We start from the raw sequence: 6,504 nt of genomic DNA on the forward strand, positions 1-6,504 counted from the left end.
TTGAATGTACCTGTGCTCTGTCTCATGTCTCCCCCTAGGCCATTTCCAGATATTGTGAAAACAAAAACCTGTGCAGGGTGGCCATAAAAAAATCTGGCAGCTGTGCTAACCTTACTGATGTGCAGCATGCCGATGCCATCTTATCTTAAGGAGGAATGAGGGCTGTGACATGATGAGCCCCTCATCTGCAAGGACTGGAGAAGAATCACCGCTCCTGCTCCAATCCCAGATAAGTTATTTCCTTTTAAGGGAGACTGGGGGGTATTGACATAATGAGTTTCTCATCTACCGAAACAAGGACTGTTGAAATATAATATTCCCTATTCTGGCAAGTTTAGTATTTCCTCTTAAAAATAAGTGAAAGGTTTTAACCTGATGAGGATATTTTTTAGCCTATGCTTAATTTATGATCCTTAGTATTTTTCATTTCCCTTTTGATTATTTTTATTACTAGAGGATATTACATTTGTTTAATTTTGTTTTCATTTTTGGATAAAAAGGAAATGTCTATCTTAAACTTTTAAAAAGTTCTAGTTAACCTCACAATTGACAATCTCTTTTGAGCTTTAGAACTCTCATTTAGAAAATTTAAAGTATCTATTTCTATGCACTATAGTTTCAAATGCTTTAATGTTTACTTTAATATTGGGGGAAAATGGACTTCTTAGACATAAGGAAATTTCTTAAATATTTTTCATTGCTTCTTAAAGTAAAATGGGCACTTTCTCCCCCCCCCCCCCGCCCCCCCCCCCCCCCCATTATGTGTTCTTTGAATTCCTTCTCAACTTTTTGGACATTGTTGCTGTATATGAATTATTTTAAAATAATTTTAGTTCTGAGTTTTCATTATAGTTTTTCAGACATTGACGATTTCTCTACTTTTTAAGTTGATTTTAGAGAAGAAGGGAGAGAGGAAGAAACATAGATGTGAGAGAGAAACATCCATTAGTTGCCTCCCAGACAGTCCCCAAGACATGGGATCAAACCCAAAACCTGCACATGCGCCCTGATTGGGAACCAAATCCACAACCCTTTAGTTAATGGGAAGGCACTCCAACCATTGGACCCAGCCAGGCCAAAGATTTCTCTTTAAAAGAAATTCAATAACAATTATTCTTATTATAAAAATCATATATTTTATGGTCTTTAGCCTTTGAAAATTGTTATGTAACTGGCCTAAAAACTGCCAGAATGAAGTCATGAAAAGGAGATTTCTGGTGGTACAGAAGCTAGATATAAAGGGTGCTGTTCCGTATTACTTTCCAGGACCATCTTACTAGCAGGTGCCTTTTGGTAATTGGTAATTCCAATGGCTTATCTATATATATAAAAGGCTAAGTAACCAACCGTCCATCCATCTACCGACTGGCCAGTTCATATGACACACACTGGTCATTTAAAAATATAATAGACAAACATGCAAATTGACCATACCTTTGCTACACCCAAGCCATGCCCACCAGCCACGCCCACCAGTCACGCCCACCAACCAATCCAGAGATATGCACATTAACCCAACAAAGATGGCAGAGGCCAGAGCCGGGATACTTGTGTTGCAGCCACAGCTACCATGCAAGCATCCCGGCTTTGGCCACTCCAGGCCTATTGGAGACGCAGAAGTCAGGGGAGTCAGAGAAGTATGGCTCTAGTGCCTGAGGCTGGCTGCGGCCTGGGAGATGAAGAAGCCGCCTACCCCATGATCCCAGTCTGCAGCCGGCCGGAGAAGTCGCCTGCCCCACATCCATCTGCCCCATGTCCTCAGGAAGACTGAGAAGCCGGGCCCAGCGCCTGAGGCTGGCTGCAGCCTAGGAGAAGAAGAAGCTGCCTGCCCCGTGATCCCAGGCTGCAGCCAGCCGGAGAAGCTGCCCACACTGCATCACAGGGGACACGGAGAAGCCGCCTACCTGTGGTCCAGGCGCCAGCGCCTGCAGCTGGCTGCGGCCCAGGAGACGGACAAGCCACCCGCCCTGAGGTCCCAGGCTGCAGTCACCCGGAGAAGCTGCCAGCCCTGTGGTCCAGGGCGCCAGCGCCTGTGGCCCGGGAAATAGGTTCCCTCTTCTCCTACTGTAGTCATTACTCCAATATTCCCCTTCTGAATTTCTTTCCTCTGCCGCAACCCAACTCCACTTTTCATCAGAAGGATACGGAACAGAGCAGTGTTAAAAGCTTACATTTTTAAGCCGGTAAGGTTGGTACTTAAACATATAAATGGAAAACTAGAGTCCTTAAGGTAACAAAGGCTACAAAGGGAGGAGGACAGGGACAGGGCATGACATACTATATCCAGCAATCCATATGGGGACTGAAAACTTTGCAATGATGACAATTAGTGAAGATATGAATCAACTAACATAGTTGACAGGGACAATTCTTCCATCTTTGAAAATATCTACATAAAATCTGTTTAAATAGATTTTCATCTGCATAACCTAACACATTCTGACAAGACTACCACCACCAATGTGGTCAGTGTTGTGCTGATAAATGTTTAACAACTGGCTCTCAATCAAAGAAAACAAAACTCTGATTTATACTGTTGGCCAGTTTCTGTGGCATAAATTCTCCATTTCAGCTGCTAATGTGATGTCACTAAATGCAGAGCTGAGGAAAAACATGCAGTAATACACTATTATATTCTACCAGAAAGACCCAAAAGATATAAATAATGTCCAGAGTCAGAACAGTAAAGTATAGTAAATAATTGAGGAGTGATGAATTTAGAGTATGTATTTCCTTTGGTTTTAATGTAATTTATTCACTTTTAAGATTATATAATTTAATTTTTAATAATGCACATGTTTAACAACCAGCTTACAAAATTCCTGAAAATTTGTGAGCCAGTAAGAGCAGGCTCCAGCACAATACTGAGTGGAGTGTAATGGTTAAAGGGCATGGCTCATGGATTTGAAATGAGACTCAGCCACTTTCAGGTTTTACTGGCCAAGCTACCTGATCTCTTTATACCTCAGTGTTCTCATCTGTGTCATTATAGTACCTACTGTAGAGTTGTTGCAAAGATAAAATGAAATCTGTGTATGACACAGCACAGTACCTGAAACAATAATTCACTCAATTTGTTATAAACTGTTACTGCCTCAAAACATTGTTTACAAAATTACTCATGCTGAAAGAATGAAATTTTATTGATGAGAAAAATGCCTTATTTTGCGATCTACATGGAGACAGTCAATTTTACTTCCTAGGCAGTAGATGGTAATCTACTACTAGAAATTGCAAGGGGAAAAATGACCTCAGTCAACATGATTGAGGCAATGTATTATTACCTGGATCATAAAGCAGAGAGGATGCCCTACATTCTGGGATACATCTGCAGTAAGAGGCTTCATCTCAGGTATTAATTCTGACCAACGAAGTATCAGACTTAAGATGAATGGTGAGAAAGATTCTGAGGCTGCTTCTAGACTTAGCAGGAATAGAACTTTAATACATAAGCAACAGTTACTATGGTTAACGATGGCAAGAAAAAACACACCATGGTCTAATCTAATAAAAGAAACATGCAAATCCCCTGAGGGCTCCCAGGCTGCCAGAGGGATGTCTGACTGCCAGGGAGCGGGCCTAAACCAGCAGGTGGTCATCCCCTGAGGGGTCCCAGACTGCAAGAGGGCACAGGCTTGGCTGAGAGACCCCCCAACCCCCAGAGTGCACAAATTTTTGTGCACCAGGCCTCTAGTTTAAAAATAAACCTTAACTCATGCATGCATGATACATATAAAGCTCTGGCTGAAATACAGTCAGTCACTTAGCCTTTTATATATATAGACTAGAGGCCCGGTGCACAAAAATTTGTGCACTCGGGGGGGAGGGGGGTCCCTCAGCCCAGCCTGTGCCCTCTCACAGTCTGGGACCCCTCAGGAGATAACGACCTGCTGGCTTAGGCCTGCACTCCTCAGAGGGCTACCTCCACAGCCAACGTATCTTCCTGATTTTTATCTGGCAGGTGTGTGTGGGACCAGCCTATTCCAACCCTCCGTTCCTCCTACCAGTCTCCATGTGGCTTCTCCATGTGTACTATAGTTGTAATTTTGGGTCATTTTAATACTCTCTTGTAGTTAGCCTTCCAGTGGGGAAAATAGGTCTTAAAAAGAAACAGAAAGTGAATTGCTGAGAAGAGCACCTACAGGGCAGAATAGGCGATTAGGACCTTTTCAGGGATGATTGTCAGAGCAGGCTTCTGTGGAAATGACAGCTGGGTTGAAACAGGAAGGATGAGAAGAAATTGGCCATGGGACAGAAGAGTGGGTGTGGAGCGCGTGTTCAGGTGGAGGGGGCAGCAAATGCAAAGTCTTTAATGTGGGAAAGAACATGCATGTTCAACACACTAAGCAATGTGGCCAGAGCTTACTGAGTTAGAGGGAGTGTGCTGGGAGATAAGGTTGTAGACAGGCAGGAACCAGATCCTGCTGCCCTTTTGAATGCCATGGTGATGAATTACATTTTCTATTAGCTGGAGTGGGGAGCTGCTGAAAGATTAGAGAAGAAAGATGATCAAACTTGGGTTTTAAGATCATTTAATATTATTTTACATATAATCATTAAATGTGATTAAAAGTTAAAAAATTAAGTCCACATTATTTTATGCATAACAATTTCTAAAATATGACTGATGAAAATGGTGGTGCTAGATGTTAGCGATTTGGGGGCAATATTGTAGGCTTTTAAACTGAATAGTTACTGTTCATTGAAAATCTGTTACCTATCAAGTAGTAAGGTCTGTTCTATACACATAGCTTCACAGAAATTTTCTCGAAAAATGAGTTAGAATTCAAAACACTGTCTGCTTCACTTCATTTTACCAAGGTTTGATGCTTTATGGTCCTTTGTAGGGGGGAGGGAGAAGACCCGAAAATTGAGGAGGAAAAAGCAATCTTATGTTTATTGAATAAATGAATGCAGATATTTCTCATGTGGGATACTGGATGGGAAGATAGATGCTGTGAAGTAGAACAATCAAATTGAATTTCCCTGTATGGACATTATCCTGGAAAAGAATTTCAGGTCCAGCTTTGATTAGAAGTTAACATTCACTGATTTCATGCTAAACCAGTACCATAAAAACATTTGAAAGCATGTATGTGGATCAGACAATTAAAACCATCATTATAATATTAACAACCTACCAGTTAAGCTAAACTTGAGACCCAGGAAAGGAGTTGGGCATGCTTGGTAGATCAGCCTTTGGAGGAAGTAGCTGTGCTGGGGAGAGAGGGCCTGGCTCTGGAGCTGAGAGCAGTAATTTAGTCTGGCTTGCACAGATCATGGGATGGAAAGGTTTTATTCTTTTTTTTTTTTTTTTAAATATATTTTATTGATTTTTTTTACAGCGAGGAAGGGAGAGGGATAGACTAGAGAGTTAGAAACATCGATGAGAGAGGAACATCAGCTGCCTCCTGCACACCCCCCACCGGGGACATGCCCGCAACCAAGGCACATGCCGTTGACTGGAATCGAACCGGGGACCCTTGAGTCTCCAGGCCGACGCTCTATCCACTGAGCCAAACCGGTCAGGGCGAAAGGTTTTATTCTTATTTAGCTCTTAAGTTTTAGTAGCATATGAATTTTTCTTTGTAGCAACACAAGATATACTTATTTAATGAGATTTTATTTACTTAGAAATAAATATGTTTGGTTCAAAGGTGCAAAATTATTGGTGCTGACTGGCATTTAATTATGTCATGATCTTAACAAATTGTAACTTGTTACACAGCCTTCTCTATGGTTATATTTTGAGAGAAATTCTATTTCATACACAACAGTGAGAATAAAATGAAATTGAAATGAGTTGACCTGCTTTAGTACTTTAACTTCACTTTAATGGAAGAAGGCTCTGCCTCCCCGAAGACACTCCATGATTTCCCCCAACCTTCCTGTCCAGTCTTTACTCCCACCTAGAACCTTCGCTTCCTCCAGTTGGGGTCTTTCATACCTCCTCTCACATACCATGGGAATGCTTCTGTGCCTTTCCTCACCTTCCCCCAAACCTGGCGTACTCTTTCCTCTTCTCCTCAGTGTATGAACTTCAGCCACGTTTCAGGATTTTTTTTTTCTGAACTATCATAGCCCCCCATGAGCTTATATTTACTTAGAATTTGCATTGCCCTTGGTTTATATAATTTTACTCAACACTACAATTCTGTAATTATAGTTTTATAACTTAACTCATACTGGGTTATATTGTGTACTTCACTCAAACCCTTTCTTGTTTTTAGTCTTCCAGCTATTCCCACCCTCAAACCTCCCCAGCCCTTAACCTCAATCACTACCACTGAAGCAGGTTCAGTATATTGTTTTTGAATGGCTTATTTCATTAATATCGCAAAAAATTCTACAAGGAAAAATTCTGAGTGACCGCCTACCTTTCTCTCTATGATGTCAGAAGTGAGTCAGGCCTCTTGATATTGTATATTTGCCCAGTAAACATGATTTCTTAAAGCAAGTTTTGCTTCTGGAAAATACTTGTTTTTAAAAACAAATCTGTTCTAC

The sequence above is a fragment of the Myotis nattereri genome, assembly GCF_964212035.1.
Source record: "Myotis nattereri genome assembly, chromosome: 1".
Classification (NCBI taxonomy): Eukaryota; Metazoa; Chordata; class Mammalia; order Chiroptera; family Vespertilionidae; genus Myotis; species Myotis nattereri.